Genomic DNA, 22,777 nt, shown 5'->3' with positions numbered 1-22,777 from the left:
AGTGAAGCAGAGTTGCTCAAAATTGGAAGCTTCATTCTCTTTCAGATTTATGAAAATCCTAGAGCATGAAGAAGGAAGGGCCTATTGGTGATGGCCCAGGATATAGTGGATGACATTGGTGTCTTCAATGTCTGACCAAGCTCTAAGTCCTCCACAGTATCTGATTAAGCTACCTTCATAGACTTTGGAACGAATTGGTCTCATCTGCCCATTCCGTCAGTTGACGTCTTCACGTGCTTAGAGTAGACACCCCTAATTGCCTAATGAGTTTTTGGAGGCAATTAGGCAAAGTACTCTTAAATAGTGTAACACAACAATTTCTTTGGAATTTTACTTACTATATATTTAATAAATAAAGCCATAATAACCCAAGAAAAGTTGAATATCTGCACACTGTGAACATAGTGGGTCCCTAGAAAGCAAAAAAAAAAATCTCTGACATTGAGTACATTTGTGTGTGGGAGGGAGGGAGGGAGAGGGAGGGGAGATAGAGAGAGGGAAGGAAGGAGGAAAGAGGGAGAGAGAAGTAGAGAGAGTGGGAGGGAAGGGAAGATAAGAAAGAGAAAGAGAAAAGAGAGGGGGTGATAAAGGGGGAGAAAGAGAGAGAGAAAGAGGGAGGGAAGGAGGGGGGAGGAGAAAGAGGGTAGGGAGGAAGGAGAGAGAGAGAAAGAGAAAGTGAGAAGGGGGCAGGGAGGGAGGAAGGGGAGAGAGGAGAGAGAGATAAGGAGGGAGGGAGAGAGAGAGAGAAATCAGTAGTATAGTTCATATTATTTTAAAACAATATTGTATCATTTGGGGACCCTACTAATTTCTACTTTTTACCTAACCAACTCTAATTTTGCACATCTCAATTCACTTCGCTTAGACAATATTTCTATTGACATTAACCTTTAAATTTTATGAGATCAGGTACTATGTCACCATTAAATTTTGTATCTCTTACCTTTTCTAACAGTGCTCTATTTGTATATATGTTTGTTGAAGTTAAAATTGAATTTTTAAACATATTCCTCCCCCTCTGCCCACCTTTTTTTGAAGCACCAGACCTGTGCTTTCCTGGGCCTCCTATATAGTGTGATGAAAAAAATGCAAAATGTCTTGGTTTATGTAGGAGAAGGGGTATCATGAGTTATGTGTTAAAAATATTTATTACTAGAAAAATGAAAAAGCCTTGTTGTAGTTCTATTTTTATGAAGTAAAGAAATTTAGTAACATTTCATAAGGTTTTCCCTGAAGCAAAATCATATCCCAATATTTACATACTAATCCAGGCTTCACTTTTATGATGCCATAAAACAACATATACATGTATATGTTAGATATAAACATATATTCACCTCTTTTACATACATTTATTATATATAAATATGTCTAAAACAAAGAGATAATTGATATTAGAATCTCATACTCATTTCTGCTTAATATCTCAAAATAATAGGTTGTATTCCCTCTTCTGTTCCTATCCTATGACTTGTCTCTGAGTGAATTACAAACCTTTCCTTCAGGGAAGTGGCTATGTTTCATTCATCATGACCTGCCTCTTCTCCTACCTCCAGTTTGACCACTCCTATAAACTATTAAGATTAAAAATGTCTGTTGGACAAACTAATGAAATCCAACTGTTTGATAACAAAATTAATTCATTTCCTTCAAAAGGGGTTGATGGAACTGCAATTATTTTTGACTCTGAGAATCACAGAATCTAGGTGAGGCATCATTGATCCAGTACAATATAACTTCCCTGAGGAGAAGAACTGTTTGATTTGGGGTTTTAGGTCTCCTAGAACTGGCAATATTCCCTGCATATAATATAATGGTATGCAAATTAACTTAGAGAAAGAAAATAATGAGTATATTGACATCATGAGCTTTATAAATGTTTACATACACAATGTGTTCATTTTATTGTACTCACAATTTCACATCGAATAACTAAATTATTTACATATTTAAACATTTTTGAATTATATATTTTTTCCACTTTGGGTATTAAGAATTCCTTCAATGAACAGTTTTCTACATTGATCCTTAAATACAGTCCATAGATTTTTATTGAGGTTTGCCATGTGATTGATGTCCTATATCATTAATACAGGTTTTTGTCTGGGTTTTTTTTGATAAATTTCTCAAATGTTAGTAACATTTGGAAGATTGTCTAAGGTCAAGATGTAGATTAATACAGCTCCTTCTGAGAATCTCTAGAATTTCAAGATAATTATTTGTCCCTCACCTCAGAGTAAGCTTGTTTGTTTTTTCTCCCCTTCATTTTTCCTCTCCAGTTGAAATTTGGCAAATTGGGTAATTCCAAATACAGCTACTTGTCAGATGGTTCATGGATACCACCTCCAATTTAATCCCAAGTTTTCTTAAATGCATAACTTTTTTTTTCCTACCAAAATCAGTCAAAATTAACTCATAAAGAATGGGCTCATTTTATACATGTTACATGGCAGTTGCTGCATATATCTCAGAATACTTGTTGATTTAATTATTAAATTAATTTCTATAAAGCTTATAGGAAATACAGTTCTTAGCTACTTAATAATAGAGATTTAATACTAAAATCTAAAGCTAAAAGTCCTATATACATATACTTTCCCCAACTACTCAAACACTGCCACTGCCTCATCAATTGTTTAAAATTAATTAGCACAGAACATTCCCTCTCTTACCTCTTCTCTAAATCCTTCTTTCTCTCTACTCCTTCTTCATCTCTGCTGTTGGACCTCATCGCATCACTTCCTGTCCTTCAATGAATTCCCATTCCCTGTAGGAAAAACAATAGTATTATACTCATTTCTCACAAACTCCCTCACCTTTTTACCAATATTTTCTCAACCCTACTCAAATGTCAGTCCCTCTTCATTTTTTACCCATTAACAGCCCATCTAATCTTCAACATGCACCTCATCTCAAATCCTACATGAAGAAGCAAATGACCACGTCAGATCATAATGAATTGTTCTTTGAATTCATAGCATGAATTATTTATTCCTTTTCATTTGGTATTATTTACTCTATACTTACATGTATATGATGAATTAATTTTTATTTGTATATTTATTATCTTTTTAATTAGTCTAAAGAATCAGACTATCAAAGACTGCAGAAATCATTTTAAAGATGAAAGTCTCTAAACATTAATTAATAAAGTGGTCATCCAAGCCTACAATTTGCAAGCCTTTACAAAAGTGACTATAACTTGAAAGAATTCATTATACTTTTGAGCAACTATAATAATGAAGATATTGTTCTTAATAGTGATTCTAAATGTGCCTCTGTATTTTGCGTCATTACCTATTCTGTATGTTGGTTAATCTAATCTAGTTTCTTTTTCTAAATGGCAACCCTACAAATTCTGAAAGTTAAGTAAAAAATCTGTGACAAGCCTTCATTTATCCTGGCTCAATATCTTTAATTCTTTCAACTTAATATTTTAGGGCAGAGTGTTTTAGGTGTCTCAGTGTTCTGGTAGTTCTCATCTAGGAATGAACTAAGTTGTCAATGATTTTTTTCCTCTGAAATCTCTTTCCCTGGACTAAACACAATACTTGAAATGAATTCCATATTACATAAAAAAATCACCTTCCTGGTTACTATTAAGTGGTAGATTGGAGGGAAAATTGACTCAGTAACTCCATTAATTAAGATAACTAATGATTCCTGATACTTTTATGTCAAGTAAGGACATTTAGGATGAATCAAGTTAGAGGAATCAATTAAGCATAAAAAATTCTAGATATCTCTTTGAATCAATCAATCAAAGGCATTTTAATTGAGAAATGTGTTAATATTGACTGGAGAAATTCATTCAAATCTTATAGGTTTTGTACAAAATAGTGGGCAACTTTGGAAACCCAGGCTTTCAAGCATTTAGAGGAGACCTGAATTCTAATTAAACCCCTGAGATACAATCATTGGGAAAATGGTTAAAAAAAGGACTAACATTTCCTACCCCCACCTAGTTCCCTCCATAAGATGACCTTATGAATCTCCCAAAATTAAAGGATTTAGATTTGTCATTATTGTTTTGGCAGGGTGCTGGGAAAACTAGATATGCTGGTGGAAATGTCTGCCTACAAAAGGGGACACATTAGATTCTATGAAAAATCAAGAAGAAAGCTTTAACTAAGGTATAGAAAAATAAACCTTAGGTAGAGAAAGCTAAAACCAAAGGAAACTTCTTTAAGATTCTAGAAAAATGATTTTCAGAAGCTGTGAATTACACCCACTTTCCCTTGGACTTTGTATATTTTGGTGGGAAATTGACTGGATAATTTAGGAGTAGGGTCTCTAGGAATTTAGTCAAATTCCAAAGAAATTTATTTGAACAACTTATGTATAAAATATAAAAAGAGTGAAAGTAAGAAAATCAGAGAGAGGATAGGGCAAGATATCTAGCCTAAACACTAAGTATTTTGTTCCAACCCCTGGCTCAACCCAGGCAGAGCTAATTAGCCCTTAACCTGAGGGGTCTCAGCCTTGAGCCAAGGACCTGGGGATGCAAGAAGCCTTACTCAATAGGATAGGTCTCTCCTGAGGCTAGTCCCTTCAGAAAATCCAGGAAAGGTGTCAGCCTTTTTCACTCACCCCATGAGGTATTTCTAAGGAAAGTAGAAGCAGTCTGAGATCCTCAGTCAGACTTCCTCCAGTCAAGTGGAAGATGAAAGACCAAAAAGAAAAGTCTTCTTCACAGGAAGTTTTTGGTATTTTTAAAGACCATTTCTTTTTGTTGCTTCCTGTTACTTCCTTCTATTTTACATGTACCAATTGCTTAGGACTACTAGGGGGTGGGGGGGAAGTTAGTCAATTTTGATTCATCACCCATTATTGCACATGTGGGTCACAGACCTCCCCCACTCAAGTGTAAGTGGGGGTGTATACACTTCTGGTGATTGAATCTAAAAATGGGCAGGGGGGAGTTAATTTAATCTCCACACTATCTGTATATCTATCTAAATATTTCTCTCTCAATCAAATTTGGAGTCAATGTCCAGAGAAGACTCCAAGATTAAGAACTAGAAAGGATTTCTGAAAAAAAAAGTGGGATTTTAGTTGAAATTTCAAGGAAGCAGAGAACCAAAGACATGAAAATAAGAAAGGAGAACATTCTAGGAATGAGAGAAAACCAATGTGAAGATGATAAGAAAGGAAATGGAGTTCTAAGTATGAGAAAGTAGACTGTAGAGCTGGGTTGTAGGGTATATAGATGGGAATAAAGTGTAAAACTACTGAAATAAGTTTCCCCTTTCTGTGTCTATTCTCTTTCAGAACCAGTAACAGACTTTCTCTGTATCCTACCCTTCTCCCCCACTCCCAAGACTGACAGTTGAATAGATTATAGTTTTTGTTCCACTTAGTTTGACATTCTATGTAATTTTCAGAGCATGATTTTCATTATTTGATATATTATGTTTCATATTTTATTTCTATCTATAATTTCTGAAAAAGAACCATACAATTGGAACATATAGTCTGGTAATAGAGATATTGCTATATCTGGAAATTGAATATTATTTGCACAAGTAGGAAAATACCTTTAAAAAGTAGGTCTATGTTTGCTTTCAACCACCACTGATTTATTTTCTATACGGTTTATGTAGATTCTAAAGATTTCACTAGGTTTTGGTTAGATACACTTCAAAAAAATTATTACATCAATGAGATAGATAACACTAAAATAAAAATGGATAAAAGTAAAATGGAAAAAGAATTGCTAGGATGGAAAATAATTTAAAATTATATAGAGAGGTAATGTATTCAAATATTAGCATGATAATCTATATACTCTTTATCCATGTAGATGAACGTATGCTGGAGGGGTCTACTCCCTTTCACCTTTCCACTGGACCTGAGGACATCACTGGCTCCTCTACTCAGCAGCTCAGTGGGAGCACTTCTTCCCTCCCCTGCCTGGGTGAAGGAAGCAGGTCACATGCAGCATGAAAGGGCAGTTTGGGCAATTGGTCTCTAAAAGTTTTGCCATCACTGGTCTATATGATGTATCTCAACATTTTCTAAACCTCTTCAGATTTAATAAAAATTTTAACACATCTAAAGAGTATAATGAAATAAATAATCATGATATAGTTAGAGAGATGAGAGAAGAGAAAAAATACTAACAAGAGGGAAAATAACAGTAGGAGACTAGACTAAAACTAAGTGGAAAGGAAAGAAAGCAACTTAAGGAGGAAAAGGGAGGAGCATTAGAAACCAGACAGGTGATGACCTCCAGCTGAGTTAAAACTTGATTTATCAAGATAATCTGGCAAGCACTCTTCCATGGTAATGATTTCAATTCCTAATAAAATAATAAATCAGTGGAAGGTGACCTGCCATGTTTACCTGGAGCTCCATGAAAATGCTCTCAAATAGGTCATAGAGCATCCGGAAAAAGCATGGCTGGAAGGGATAGATATTGGGAGGCTATTAGAACCTCCTCAGATATATGTTGAATAAAATTAAGAAATACAATGATCATATATGATGGAAAAAATATCACTTTAATGAATTAAATGGTTCCCCTTATAGAACTTTAAATAAATAAACTTTGAATGAATGAGTGAATGAATAAATAAAGACACCTTGGAAAAGAAAGCTTTCATTCTGGTATGAAGGAAACAAAATTAGCTATATAGGCATATTAATATTTGAAAATTTAGATTGTTGCAGGTATGTACACATCTATGGGATTTGGAAGTATAAAATTTGAGAACGAAATATGCAATTCCAGACTTTCTATGCTGACTTACTCTGATAGGGCAGATGGCAATGGTGTGTAAATCATACTGAATAAATATGCAGATCATATGCTTTTGGATATAGAAGACCCAACAGATGCTATGTCAAAGATAAATTATATTTTATCGGTATAGTTTATGCTACCACCATGTATTGCTTGTGGCGGACTCTAACTCACATTATTTAGTCTTAAATTATTTTGCTTAAGCAAATTTTCATTGAAATATGCCTAGATAAATAAACAGCCTATTTCTACATGAAGGGAAACAACTGATTTGCCAAGGAAAAAAATGAATAAGGAGTCTTATTGACAAGTAAGCAGAGTTAATGACTTAATCATTTCTATTTGATGAAGACTTTTTGTAAAAGGCTAATGGCATAGTGAAGACAGTGTTAGATCCAGAGTCTTGGAAATGTGAGTTCGAATCTTGCCTCAGATGCTTACCAGAGTATAAGTGGTTAAGTCACTTAATATCCTTTTTTTTAGTTTCTCATTTACAAAATAATAAGTTTGGACTCAGTGGTCTCAATATGGTTTCTTTTATCTCCAAATATATGATTCTATAATCCAAAGTGTTTTTCAGATAATTTTTTAAACTGTTAAGTATGTAGTAATACAGATCAGTCTTGATAAAAACAAAATGTATAGGGTGCTCTCAGTTAACATGCCAGAGTAAGATATTACAAAGGCTCCAGAATCCTTATATTTTCATTCTAAAAATAGTGATAGAAAAAAGCCAAGTGAAGAAAAAGTCCTAAAATGCATATGTGACAAGGAAGGAAGGAAGGAAGAAAGGAAAAAGGAGGAGATCTGAAGAGGGAGGGAGGATGGAAAGATAGAGAAGGTCAATTAAAATAAGATAAAATAAAATACAAATGAAACCACTAAAGTACTGAAAAATGCAAAAATAACGGTCATTTGAAGATATTCAAAGAAATGATATTTTTTTTTTAACCCTTCAGTCATGGAATCAATACTGTGTATTGCTTCCAAGTTCCAAGGCAGAAAAGTGGTCAGGGGTAGGCAATGGGGGTTAAGTGACTTTCCCAGGGTCACACAGCTGAGAAGTGTCTGAGTCCAGGTTTGAACTTCGGACCTCTTGTCTCTAGGCCTGGCTCTCAATCCACTGAGCACCCAGCTGCCCCCTAAAGGAGATGATCTTAAATGGATAGATGATAAAAAGCAAAAGACCAACAGAAAACAAACTAAAGAAAACAAAATAAGTAAATATCATAGTATATAAATTGATGATTAAAATAATGAAACAAATATTCTAATGCCCTTTATTAGACAAATGTAAATTAAAGCAATGCTGAGGTACCCACATTATACCCATGATACTGGCCAATATGAATATAAAACAAAGTGATAATGTCAGAGGAGATGTGGCAAAAGTGGGACACATGCACTGTTGGTGGAGTTATGAACTGATCCAACAATTCGATTAGGAAAATTTTGACCTATGCCCAAAGAGCTTTAAATTTGAGCATACCCTTTGATCCTGTAATATCATTACTGGGTCTATATACCTAAATAATCATAAAAAAGGGGAAAGGGCCTACTTGTACAAAAATATTCATAACATCTCTTTTTGGTAGCAAAGGATTAGAAATTTAGAGGTTCCCAATCAATTGAGGAAAGGCTCAACAAATTGTGATATATGTTGGTGATATATATATATATATATGCATATATATATATATTATTCTATAAGAAATAAGAAGCAAGATGATTTCAGAAAAAAGCTGGAAAGGTCTACGTGAATGATGCAGAGCAAAATAAGCAGAATTAGGAGAACATTGGACACAATAATGGCAATATTTTACAATGATCAACTGTGAAAACTTGGCTACTCAACAATGCAATGATCTGGGACAATACTGAAAGACTTATGATGGGGAATGTTATCTACCTCCATAGAAAGAATTGTTGGTGTAGGATGCAGATAAAAGCATATTATCTTTCACATCACTTTATTTATGGTGTTATTTGAGGGTTTTGAGTTTGTATGAATGTGCTCTTACAATAATGACCAACATGGAAGTGTGTTTTCCATGACAAAAGAAAAATAATGACACAATTGAAATTTCACAAACCCTTACCCCCAACATCAATATAACAAAAAACATTAATTTGATAAAGATGATCAAATTTAATAAAAAGGGAAAAAGAAAACCTAAGATAATAGGCATGAGAAATGAGAGATCTATGTAAAAGCATAACAAAGAAGAAAAAGAATATTATATCTATAGAAAATGAAAACAGATTATTGTTTACAAAATATCAAATAGTCAAATTATGAAATTAAGAAACAGACCACTTAAACTAATCAGTCTCAACAGGAAAAATCAGGCATGCCTTTAAAGGGCTACCTTGCAAAAAATACTCAGATTGGTTTATAAACTACATAACTTTATCAGACTTTAAGATATTAGTTCATACACTATTTGAGTTATTTTTAAATGTAGAGAAAGAAAGTTAATCAATTTTTATAATGCAAATATAGTTTTTTCTGAAAACTTAACAAAGGAAAGAATGAAAAAATTGTGTCTATATAATTAATGCATAATTATGGAAAAGAAGTAGAACTGAAGACAACCAGTGAAAACTTTTCCATTTTGACTTAGTGATAATGACCATAAAAACTAAATATGATTTTCATATTAAAGAAGGAAGAAAATAATAAATTATTAGCATCAGTGAGTAAAGTGAGATTTAGCTTTAGAGTCAGGAAGACCTCATACACTGTGATTTGTGTCATCTTCATTGTGACACTGAGTATGTTACTAATTCTCGAAAATATAGGCTGCAGAACAGATACCAGTCTTCATTCACAAGGGGAAGAATTCCTTACTAATGAAATTATGTTTAATTCAAAAGAAAATCACAATCTCACAAAATCTCTATTCCAACTTAGAACTTTTTACAGTAAGCATGGTGGATATTCATTTTTATACACAAATTAGATATCCATGTTTCTTACACAAAGTTTCTACACATGTTTTCTACTCAAAAACCTCTCATGCAAGGGAGATCAGTAACTCCTTTTGGCAAGCCATTCTGCTTTTCATCAGATTTAAATGTTTTTTTTTTCTTTTTCTAATATAAAACCAAAATTTTGCATTTTGTAACTACCCACTCTGAATTGAGAATAAATACACTTGTCATTTCATTTCAAATATTTGAACACAACAATTATGCTCCCTAGTCTTCTCTTCTTCAGGCTAAATAGCATACATTACTCCAAATTATCCTTATGTGACATGAGGTTGAAGTCCTTAAGTAACTTGGTTTTTTCTTGTAATATTCTTTAGCTTATAAATACCCTTGCTGGAGACACTCAGAATAGAACTCAATATCAGAGATCCAGTCTCATTTGGGCCAAGTAGAGTAGAACAAGAAACTCCTTCATCCTAGAAAGTTTTTGTTTCTTGACCCACATCTGTGATTCCTCTGACTTGGAAGACTCCTATTGTGGAAGTCCACATCCATTTTTCTCCATTAATGATTATAAGCAACTAAATTATAATCACAGAAAGTTGACCAGATAATGAGAGATGAAGTGACATTGTCATATAGCTAATTCTTTTCAGAAATAGGACTAGATTTCAAATTCTTCTTATTACAAGGCTCCTCTATTCACTATATCACACTGCCTCTCATTTATGTTACCCTTTTCCATGTAAGTGAGGAACTTATTAACTTTCATACACAATCATAGTATTGAAATCAGATTGAAGTTGTTATTCACTGGTTTTCAGGCATGTCTGACTCTTTGTGACCCTATTTTGGGTTTTGTTGGCTAATATATTAGAGTGGTTTGCCATTTCCTTCTCTAGTTCATTTTACATATGAGGGAACTGAGGCAAACAGGATTACCTTTCCATCTTTTCAGACTTTGTGAAATGCTTTGTTAAATTTCCAAGGAAACTATAATTTCAGGATTCATTTGGCTTTACTAGGATCTTTTAAAAAATGAAGTGAATTTAATCTATCATAGCCAGTTTTTGACCAATGGACCCAGGCTTCCAACGCCGAGAGAGTGGGACTGTCTCTGTGCATCAACTTTTCCACTTAAATCTCCTTCACGCACAAGTATCTTTGTGCACACTCATCTATCCTAACCCTGTCCACCCTCTTCAAGACCTGTGGCAATGGGGGAGTGGCAACGCAACAGGTGGAGGTGACCACTGGCAGTTGTAGTCACGATCCTGCATGTAGGCGGCCCACAGACCAGTGGCCGCTCGGCCCTGTAGGGCAGCAGGGACATTCGGCAGCATCTTGGGCAACTTAGTAGCCCTCTCTAGGACAGCACTGCTCACCGTAATCAAGGGAGGGGACTAGAAAAGGTGTCCCAAACATTGCCTGCCCTACAAACACCCGGTCAGTACATCGTGGCTGGCGGGTCATCCCTTTAAGCTGTCGAAACCAAAGAAAACATAATACAAAAAAACTCCTACTAGGAGCATGGAACATCAGAACATGACTTGATGGAGAGAATACCCCAAGACCTGAGAGAAGAACAGCTCTAATCAGTAAAGAACTGGCACGATATAACATCAACATCGCAGCCTTAAGCGAAACATGCTTACCAGAAGAGGGATCACTCAGCGAATCCACCACAGGATACACTTTCTTCTGGAAAGGTAGAGCCACAAATGAAGACAGAATCCACAATGTTGGCCTGGCCATCAAGACCAGTTTGCTCAAACAGCTGGTAGACTTGCCTGTGGGCATCAGTGAGAGGCTCATGTAGATCTGTTCACCACTCAGCAAAGAACGGTATGCCACAATCATCAGTGCATATGCCCCTACACTGACCAGCACAGAGGAGACCATCAAGCAGTTCTACTCTGACCTGAGTGCCGTCCTGCACTCAGTGCCCACAAATGACAAACTGATACTACTGGGAGACTTCAATGCCCGCGTTGGCCAGGACCATGAAGGATGGAAAGGAGTGCTTGGCAAACATGGTGTGGGCAAAATGAACAACAACATCCTACTGCTACTCAGCAAATGCTCAGAGTTTGAACTCACCATCATGAACACTGTGTTCAGAATGGCTAACAAATATAAAACAACGTGGATGCACCCACGATCAAAACAGTAGCATCTCATTGACTACATCGTTGTATGCGGCCGAGACATCCAGGATGTAAAGATCACCAGAGCCATGAGAGGAGCTGAATGCTGGACAGACCACCAATTGGTTAGAGCGACTCTTCAAATGCGCATTGCGACTCCCCATCCAAAACCCGCCCAGACAGTTCGCACATTTTACAACATGAGTCATCTTAGAGATCCATCTTATTTGCAAACATTCCAGTCCTGCCTGGACGACAAGCTGTCTGCCAAGGGACCACTCACTGGAAGCTCAACCGAGAAATGGAACCAGTTCAGAGATGCAGTGAAGGAAATATCAAAGGCAGTCCTAGGCCCCAAACAACGCAACCACCAGGACTGGTTCAATGAGAACAACACTGCTATCGAAGACCTATTTAGCAAAAAGAACAAAGCCTTTATGGAGTGGCAAAATAACCCAAACTCTGATCCTCAAAAGGACAGATTCAAGTCTCTCCAAGCCACGGTGCAGTGTGAGATCAGGAAGATGCAAGACCGATGATGGGAAAAAAAGGCAGAAGAAATTCAGCGGTTTGCTGATACAAAAAACTACAAACAATTTTTCAGTGCTCTCAAGACTGTCTATGGGCCATTAAAACCCAACACCACTCCCTTGCTATCCTCTGACAGTGACACTCTCATAAAAGATAAAAAGGCATCAGCAACAGGTGGAAAGAACACTTCAGTCAGCTTCTCAACCGACCCTCTTCAGTCTACCAAAGCACCCTTGACCAGATCCCCCAAAACCACACCATTGGACAACTTGATGTCCCTCCTTCAATAGGGAAGTCCAAAAAGCCATTAAACAAATGAGTGCAGGCAAGGCACCCGGTAAAGACGGGATCCCAACCAAGGTGTACAAGGCCTTAAATGGAAAGGCGCTCCAGGCATTCCACATAGTGCTGACCAGCATATGGGAAGAGGAAGACATGCCCCCAGAACTCAGAGATGCCTCCATTGTAGCCCAATACAAGAACAAAGGCTCAAGAACAGCCTGTGACAACTACAGAGGCATCTTACTACTCTCCACTGCTGGAAAGATCCTCGCCCATGTTATACTCAACAGACTCCTGTCATCTGTTTCAGAGCAGAACCTGCCTGAATCACAATGTGGCTTCCGACCAGATCGCAGCACCATTGACATGGTCTCCAAGGTGAGGCAAATGCAGGAAAAATGCCTTGAGCAGAACCTAAGTCTCTACATTGTCTTCATAGACCTGACAAAAGTGTTTGACACAGTGAACAGAAACACATTGTGGGAGATCCTCAGCAAACTCGGTTGCCCAGCAAAATTCATCAAACTGATCCAGCTCTTTCATGTCAACATGACAGGGGAAGTCCTATCTGGTGGAGAGACTTCCGACCGCTTCAACATCTCCAATGGCATAAAACAAGGCTGCATCCTTGCTCCGGTGCTATTCAACCTATACTTCACCCAAGTATTACAACATGCTGTGATGGATCTAGACCTGGGCATCTACATCAAATACCGACTGGATGGCTCACTATTCGACCTTCGCCGCCTGACTGCAAAAACAAAGACAACAGAGAGACTCATCCTGGAAGCTCTCTTCGCAGATGACTGTGCTGTCATGGCCCACCAAGAAAATCATCTCCAAACCATTGTGGACAGGTTCTCCACCGCAACAAAACAGTTTGGCCTGACTATCAGCCTCAGCAAAACAGAGGTGCTGTTCCAACCTGCACCAGGGAGGCCAACTAACCAGCCATGCATTACAATTGACGGCACCAGCTTTCTAACATCAACACTTTCAAGTACCTGGGCAGCACCATCGCCAACGACGGGTCCCTAGACCATGAGATCAATGCCAGGATCCAAAAGGCCAGCCAGGCACTTGGGCGGCTGAGCTGCAAAATTCTCCAACACAGCGGTGTAAGCACTGCGACGAAGCTCAAAGTGTATAACACAGTGGTCCTCAGCTCGCTCCTGTATGGTTGCGAAACATGGACACCGTACGGGAAGCATATGAAGCAGTTGGAGCAATTCCACCAATGCTCCCTTTGGCCAATCATGAGGATCTGATGGCAGGATTGTATCACCAATCAGGAAGTCCTCGACAGAGCCAACTCCACCAGCATCGAAGTCATGGTCCTCGAAACCCAGCTACGATGGTCTGAACACATCATCCGCATGGACCCACAGCAAATACCAAGACAGGTATTCTATGGTGAACTGTCAGCTGGACTCAGGAAACAAGGTCGACCAAAGAAAAGATTCAAGGATCAGCTAAAGTCCAACTTGAAGTGGGCTGGCATTACACCAAAGCAACTAGAACTTGCTGCCTCTGACAGAAGCAGCTGGAGAACCCACATTCACCATGCCGCCACCACCTTTGAAGATGAGCGACATCAACATCTTGCCGCTACGCGTGAACGCCGACACCAGGCCACAACCGCACCTCCTGTAACAACTGGCATCCCATGCCCCATGTTCCACAAACTTTGGGCCTCAGTCTTTGGACTCCAAAGCCATATGAGGGTACATCAATAGATGATAATGCACAAAGACAATAGTCATTCTCGGTCACTGAGAGAATACCACTACACCTTAATAATCTCTTGAATAGTGCATTCTAGAATTTGCCTTTAAATAGAAGACAAGCTTACTGACAGATTCCACTCAATTCTATTTTTCAAAATGAAAAATCTGGTCATCTTTTTTTTTCAGTTTTGTGGTGTTTCTCCAGCTATCTATGATCTATTACAAGATCCATGACAGTTGGCCAGGAATCATATTTTCTAGTTCTTTCAATACCTTCAAATGTAATTTATTTGGGTTTGGTGACTTGAACTAATCCAACAATAGAAATAGCATCATGTCCTGGAAATCCCTTATTCCTCTTGCTATGATGAAAGTGGCATCTTTCATCATGTTTTTTCAAGGGACTTAACTTATCCTGACCATCAATTATCTATTAATCATTTTTTGTTAACCTGTGTCTACAGAACATCTTTCTTGGCAGAGAAAATGAAAGCAAAAATCAGTTCTCCGGAGTAGCTCTATACTTTCTCTGTCATAAGTTAATGTATCATTCATTTTCAACTTCAAAAGCAGTCCTATTCTTTAGACCTGATGGTTTCCCTACAGAAAAATTTATCATAAATAATGCAAATTGACCAAGATGACAATAAAGAATGTAAATATTATTGTTAAAAGAGTTTTGGGAAGACAAGTACATCAATACACAGTTAGGAAGCTATAAACAGTTCTTGATTTTCATTTGGAAATTTTTCAGAAAAATTATTAAGCTATATCCTTTTATTGAGCAATTCCACTACTGAGGACTTTTCCTAAGGAATAAAAGACAGAAAAAAGGACAATTGTAAAACAAAATATTAATAGCAACACTTTTTTTTATCACCAAAAAATTTAGAAACAAAATGAGTGCCAGCCAATTAAGAAATATCTAGGAAAAAGCAAACTGTGGTGAATCAATGTGATAATGCAAAATATGAAAAATTCTGAGAAACATGAGAGGATTGATACAAACTGATACAGCATGAATTAATGAGAAAAATATGTGCTTCAATTATAAAAGAACAAATGAAGAGATAACTAAAAGGGAGTTAAATTCTGAGTAATGAAAAAATCAGTGAAATTATTGGAAAAGAGATAGGGAAACATTTCATAAGTCAGATAAGGTTTCTGCATTAAAGACTTAAAATTCATGTAGAAAAAATAAAAGATCTAGAATCTCAAAGAAAATAATGAGGCATTGATGAATTTAGTCTTTCATTAGTCATTAGTCATTTAGTCTTTCAGTAACTATTTTTTCTCATGATTATCTTGAGATTATACTCCCTTTAAAGATGAATTTTATTATTTCTTTGATTCTATCAATCATTAGTATTTTTTATGTATCTACTATGTGCCAAGCACTGTGCTGTGAGTTGGGTATTTTTTTAGAGTATCACCTCAGCAATTTACTGCTATAACACTAAATTTGTAAATCAATTTTGGTATCCATGACAATCTTATTATATTAGTGCAACCCCAAATAAGACTCTTAGATTATTTATTTCCCTTTCTCTCTCTAAAAAGTCCCTTTGAGATAGTATCTTTAAACTCTTATTTGTGTCTTTGTAGGTAAATTTTCAGGTATTTTGTATACTTTACTATCATCTTAAATTATTGTTGCTTTTTACTGATTTCTTCTTTTTGCAAATTTATTTTGTATCTTACTACCTCAATGAAGCTATTAATTATCTTAATTACTTTCTTCCATAATTTCCTGGGTTTTTTTAAGTATACTGGACTTATTATTAGCAAATGGGGTTGTGTTTCTCCTTGATAGTGTCCTCTATATACTATTGGGCAGCTAGGTAGTGCATTAGATGAAGAATATTACTCCCAGAGTAAGAAAGACCTGAGCTCAGATTCAATCTCATATGCTTACTAGAACTTTGGCAAATCACTTAAGTTCTGTTTGATATAATTTCTTCTGTAAAATGGGGGAGAATAATACACTCAAGGTTGTAGGGAAAATAAAATGAGAATATCTTTAATTGGTTAGCACAGGGTCTGACACATAGTACATGTTATACAAACATTAGCTATTATTGTTACTGTTACTATTATTGCTATTTTGTTTATCTGACTTCATGCTATATCCACTTTTCTAAAACAATGCCAAATAAATAAAATGGGTTTTATTTTTCTCAGTATTTTCTTTTAAAACTTATATTCCTCACATTATAGGTCAAAATTGATACAGCCCAGATGTGTCCTTAGTTAACCAGTTTTAATCTTAATCTTGGTTTGTAGATACTAGATGAACAGTTTACTGTAAAATGGAAACTTGAAAGAAAGAGATGTTCATTTTCCCAGGGAGGGAGAAGAGATGGGGTAAAAAGGGGGGGAAAGCATTATCATCATCATTCTTCTTTTATAGCCATATTCTTTCCTGAATCAATGTCATCTGGCTTCTAAACAGTTTAAACTCTAGATAGGGAGAGTAGCTGTTATGGTATCAGTTCTGGCTATGTCAACTGGTCACCTCTTTCCAAGATGTATCATGGAAGAGAATCTCCATCCTCTCTAAAAAGATGTGCTCATTTCTTACTTCTTTTGAGATTTTCTGTTCACTCTTCCTTTACATTCACAGGAAAAAAATAATTGTCTTTTTTTTGTGTGTGTGTGTAACTGATTAAAGTTTCCTAAAGTCGGCTATTGGATTCTCTGCAGAGCTGTGTATGTTCTTTCCAAATGACCTGCTACATTCAGGTCATCAAAATCAATCAGCATAGCACACCTTCCTACCAATATCAGAATATAGCTATCCCTCACCTACAGCAGGACTTATGTTTCAGATACCCTTGCTATAAGTGAAAATTCATGAAGTACTGGTGTTATATTTGTTTTATTTATATTTTAAGGCTTGATAAACCCTTCCCATTCTCCTATAAACCTTTTCTACACTTTTATTAACCTATCCCATACTCTTATAAACAGTTCATATGCTCTTAAACACTTTATACACTCTTAAACCTATGTAATTTGGCTGCCAGAAGCCTTAGAAGGTGCAGAACATTTGGGTGGCATAGGGCTTGAAATAAATTCAAACTTTTATGAAAACTTCACAAAAACACAACACCACAGAGCAACCCTATGGGCAGCGATCAGATGTCAAAGTGAAGTGGACAAGGAGAGATGCTGAACATATGGGCAGAGTGCAGAAGAGCAAACAGACAAATGCTACAGTCACTGAGCCAATCAGCACTCAGGATATAGAACATAGCCCTATGTCTGGTCACCTTTCATTCCAGCTCACTTCGGCAAACTTCCACAAGTGGTAATAGAGTACTGTATTTCCATTTTGTACCATATGGTATTTGTCTGCAAAATCCCACAATAGAGTGAAGCTACCGTAAGTGAATCACAGTTAGCAAGGGATGACTGTATTATATATATATATATATATATTTTAGGATATAACTCTTTCTTTTTTGAGATTTTGATTGACTTGGGCTGTTGGTGCTTTTATTGGTAATTACCCTATTTGACCCATCAGTTTGGTTCCAGATATCACTTCATTCCCTACTCAATAGCCATCATCAATGACTTTGGTGATGTGTGTATACCCAATCTTATCTCATTCATCCACCAACTACAAGTTCTAGACCAGAATTAAGTAATTTGGAAAAAGAATTGGCAACAATTAAATTGGCAAAAGAATTAAGTAATTTGACAAAAGAATTTAGCAAAAGAAATTCTTTGCACTTGGAAGGAGAATATCATTACTTTTTGATGACCACATTTTCTATCACTTACCAAAGTTATTTTTTTTTTGGTCACCACTTTTCTCTGAGTTATATCCAACTATTAGTATTTCCTTTTAGAATAGTCCCTCCCATTAGGGCAAGGAATATTTGATTTTATATTAATATAGCTAACATTTATTAGCTGAAGGTGACAAAATTAAAATATTTATGGCTGTCTAAAATCCAGTTTGGGGCAGTTAGGTGGCACAGTGGATAGAGCTATGGAATTGATGGTAGGAAGATCTGAGTTCAAATCCAGTCTCTTAATCACTTAACTCTATTTGCTTCAGTTTCCTTATCTGATAAGAAAAAGAGTTGGAGAATGAAATGGCAAGCCACTTTAGCATTTTTGCCAAGAAAACCCAAAATGAGCTTACAAAGAGAAACAACTGAAATTATTGTAAAACAACAACAAAAATCCATCTGATTCAAAAGATAGGAATACTTGCATCTATTCATTTTATCCAACCAGTGAAGATGAAAGGAGCACTATAAGTAATAACTAACTGTGAAAATTATCTTATTTTTTATCTGAAATTTTTCATTTTGAAATGATCTATATGCATGATTTTAAAAAAATTGTCACAATATTAAATGGTAGATAGGGATTACTTGCCTTTTTTATCTAATGAAATTAAGGTTAATTGTTGTATCTAAATTGGCATGGTTCATTTATCAAGATTAGACCTCTGACTATCTGTATAGCTAATACAAGAGGCTGCCATTTTAAGACTATTAGTCTTCCTTTAAAATAAAAATGTGTTTTTCCTAGGCTCAAAAATTGTTTACAGACTCCCATTAGCTCATAATTTATAGTTAACAAAACTCTGAATTACTCTACCAAATGGCATGTGCTTTGGTGAGTCATCACTTATGACATACTTTATTTAGTTATGTCTCAGTAATTTAAGCTAATTGAGTCAAATACAATATGTCACAGGACCTGGGTGTAGAAGATTTCAGGTTCTGCCTTGGCTGTCTCCCTTCAATTATCAAATCACACTAATCACCATTACTGTCAAAGTTGACATGAGTGTCTACTAGAGTATTTATCTTATTCCCAGGACCCAGTCCAATAATCTAATTTACATTTTTATTCAATTTTTCTGAATTACTTTTATTTTTTCTTTGGATCTCTCTGGCTGTGACTTGCTATTAAACAGTCCTGAATTCTATAAAGATTTGTCCTGTTCCCATTTCAGTACTGAACCTGATTTTCTCCTCTGAAATTACTTAATTTCAATTTCTTAACATTTTAAGTGTTCTTTCATTTCATAAAAATGAATGGGCAAAGAATGAATCTGAAAATTCTCTGATATAGGGCATTCCTTATTTAGTCAAATTATTGGGGCCCAGTGGATAGAATGCTAGACCTAGAATCAGAAGGGCATGAATTCAAATCTGGTGTTGGACACTTCCTAGTTGTATGACCCTGGGCAAGTCATTGCCTAACCCTTGCTTCTCCTCTGTCTTGGGATTGATACTAAGACATAATGTAAAGGTACTTTTAAAAAAAATAATAATCCAGGGTAGCTATTTATACTGGTGTAAATCAATAGAATCACAGAAGAGTTTGAGACAGAATAAGTAACAGAAAGAGTAAGAGAATTGTCTAGAGCTTCAAATGGTAAATGACTTTCCCAAGGTCATGTAGTCATTGTGTAAGAGGCAGGATTTAAACCCAGGTTGTCTCAGCCCTGAGCCTAGATAACTTTTTTTACCCTGAAATATGAAATTGCCTTGAATATGTGATTTTCCCAAGATTTAGTGATAGATAAAAGTGTCTAAAATCAAAATGATTTCTTCATTTTGATTTTCCATAAGTATTGTTAGCATTTAAACACAATCCTAGAATCATAGAATTCTAAGTTGTAAACTAGATTGTGTGACCTCATGTACCCATTTAAACAAAGACTTGAGAGACATTTTATATTCAAATATTTCATAGTAAGAGGTAGATATATAATATGAGGTCTTAATCCTAGAAAACTCTAGCTTTTTAAAAAAATTTCTAATAAACTATCTCATAAGATGGAAACTTTTGTTTCAAAATAATATTTTCTGTTTAGGTCAGTAATTGGCACATACTAGACACTTAGTAGATGTTTATTGATTATCAACTGACCATCATTATTCCTTTTCTTCCCCTGCTTCTCAATGTTGAAATTCTTTCTATTTCTGAGTAGTGTAAGAAAACATTTTCTTTTACTATGGTTACCTCACATATATGCACACACACATGTAATGGAGTTAAATTTTTAGAACACAGTGACTGACTAGATATGAGAACAGGGAATGGGAAATAATGTAAATGATGATAGAATAATAAATTAATGGAAAAATAATTTAAAAATTAATAACTGAAATTTAGGGATACCTAATCCTTTGCAAAGCACTGTACATGTATTTTCTCATTTGATCATGAAGCTAGGTCAGTGAGCCAAGTATTTTAGGCATTGTTTTAGTTTTTGCAGGTGAGGAAACCATCTCCGAGAGGTTGATCAATTTATCTGAGCTCACAGACACAAGAAACAAGTGTCAAGTGTTAGAAATCAAATTTCAATCATTCCAGCATCAAATCAAGTTCTCTTCCCATGGTAGCTTCTTGCCTCTCCAAAAACAAGCACATTTTACTTTCTCCAAGCACTTAAAACAACCCTGTGAAATATGCCATTTGCACAAGAAAACTGAAGCTCTGAAACACTAAGACATTTTGCTCTTAGCTGTACTATGTCTGGAGCATGAATTTATTTATTTATTTATTCACGCATTTATTATTTATTTATGTATAAAAACCCTTACCTCCTGTCTTAGAATGAATGCTAAGTATTGATTCTAGGGCAGAAGAGCAGTGAGGGCTAGGCAATATTAAGTAACTTGCCCAGAGTCCCAGCTGGTATGTTCTTTTCTAGAGTTCTTTTATCTTCACTTTCTTATCACCTATATCCCAATGAGAACTCCATCACCTCCATATAACATACTCCCTGTATATTGTCTGTTTTGGCACAAAGCTATCAGATGTCCTCTTCCCTAGATATATCCAAATTGTCTTACCTGATCCTGTTCCTCTGACTCCCTTGCCACTGACTGCAATTACTTTGAATGTCACAAAGAAATAAAAATTATTAAGATAACTCACCAAAAAATTAATGAGTAATTATAATTATGATTAATAATGACTAACATTTATATATTGTCTTAAGGTTTTTCAAAGAACTTTATAAATATCTCATATCACCTTCATAATAACTCTGGGAGGTAGTGCTAATATAATCCTCATTTTACAGATGAGGAAACTGAAGCAAATGGGTAGGTGGCTCGTTCAGGGTCACATAGCTGGAAGTAGGCTGAAGCTGGATTTGAAATTTAGTCTTTCTGATGATAGGACCAGTTGCTTATTTATTGTACTTCTGCAACTACATGTATATATATATATATACATATATATATATATATATATGTTTGAACCCCACTTATTTCTTTATGTATTCAAAAAAAGTTCAATATAGTTCAAAAAGTGATATAATCACTCAGATAATTTTTCTTTTATTCATGCATGTTCTGGCATATTCTAATCTTTATATCTTCTCTGCTTTCTATTCACTCACTACTTGATTAGATAAATTATTAAATAAGAAAGTCATTTAAATAAATTAGATAGTTACTCATTTCATTTTTGTGATTTTCTTTTATGTATGACAAGAGTTTTGTAGGAAAAAGATAAACCTATGAGTATAATAAACTCAGGGTAGCTTTCTGCCATTCAGAGCAACTGGTGAACTATCTTTTATATTTTGAACTTATTACACCTTGAGGCCAGAAATATTTAGAAGTGCCAATAGATACAATTCAAGTCTTGGAGACTGAAGGAAAGAGTTTTCAATGTGGTGGTGCTCCAGAGCCTTGCTATTCTGCTTTCCTGGCTTTCTTCACTTTCTCCTTAAGAGTATCCCAGACCTTAGATTACATTGCAAAACATATTTATAAAACTCGTGTTAAAATAAACACATATCTTACATGTCACATACAATTTTTTTTAAGAAAGAAGTAAAATTAGTGAAGAAAAAGGGACACTAACAATTAGGGGGATCAGAAACATCTTCATATATATGTTTTTTGAGAAAAAGCTTTGCAGGGAAAAAAGACATTTTAAGAACTGAAAGTGAGACATACTTGAGAAATAAGTTTAAAACTCATGAAATATAACTATAATGCTAAAATACCAAAAGTCTTGGCAGAAATCATGTTCAGAGATAAGAAAGCATTTCCTGCATTCTCTGAATCTTAAGATCTGCTTTGTAACTAGGTCAGTGCAGGATAATATGAGGAGCTCAATTGGCTTGGGCTCTGATTCTTCTCTTTCCTTACTGCTAGATTGTGAATAAGTCACTAGTGTTTGCTTCGTCTACACAAGCCATGAGTAGCAAGAGCATACAGATTCCATTAGAAATATACATGTGGCCATTACACATAGAAAGGACACATGTGAAATGAACTATGTGACCAGGTACATGAAAATAAGTAAACCTTAATGTTACAGGGAGATTTTCTTTCTTTCTTTCTTTCTTTCTTTCTTTCTTTCTTTCTTTCTTTCTTTCTTTCTTTCTTTCTTTCTTTCTTTCTTTCTTTCTT

The 22,777-nt window shown here is 35.6% G+C and overlaps 1 long non-coding RNA gene across 1 annotated transcript in view; it reads right to left on the bottom strand.

Annotated features, from left to right (window-relative positions):
* Nucleotides 1-22,777, bottom strand: part of LOC103097147 (uncharacterized) — a 64,387-nt gene that overhangs the window by 17,228 nt on the left and 24,382 nt on the right. Inside the window, exon 2 of the long non-coding RNA XR_001622754.2 lies at nucleotides 2,673-2,767. This is a non-coding gene — a long non-coding RNA (uncharacterized LOC103097147). The remainder of the gene's footprint in view (nucleotides 1-2,672; nucleotides 2,768-22,777) is intronic.

The sequence above is a fragment of the Monodelphis domestica genome, chromosome 6, assembly GCF_027887165.1.
Source record: "Monodelphis domestica isolate mMonDom1 chromosome 6, mMonDom1.pri, whole genome shotgun sequence".
NCBI lineage: Eukaryota > Metazoa > Chordata > Mammalia > Didelphimorphia > Didelphidae > Monodelphis > Monodelphis domestica.
Note: the sequence above shows the minus strand (reverse complement) of the source record. Positions and strands in the feature narration are given on the sequence as shown.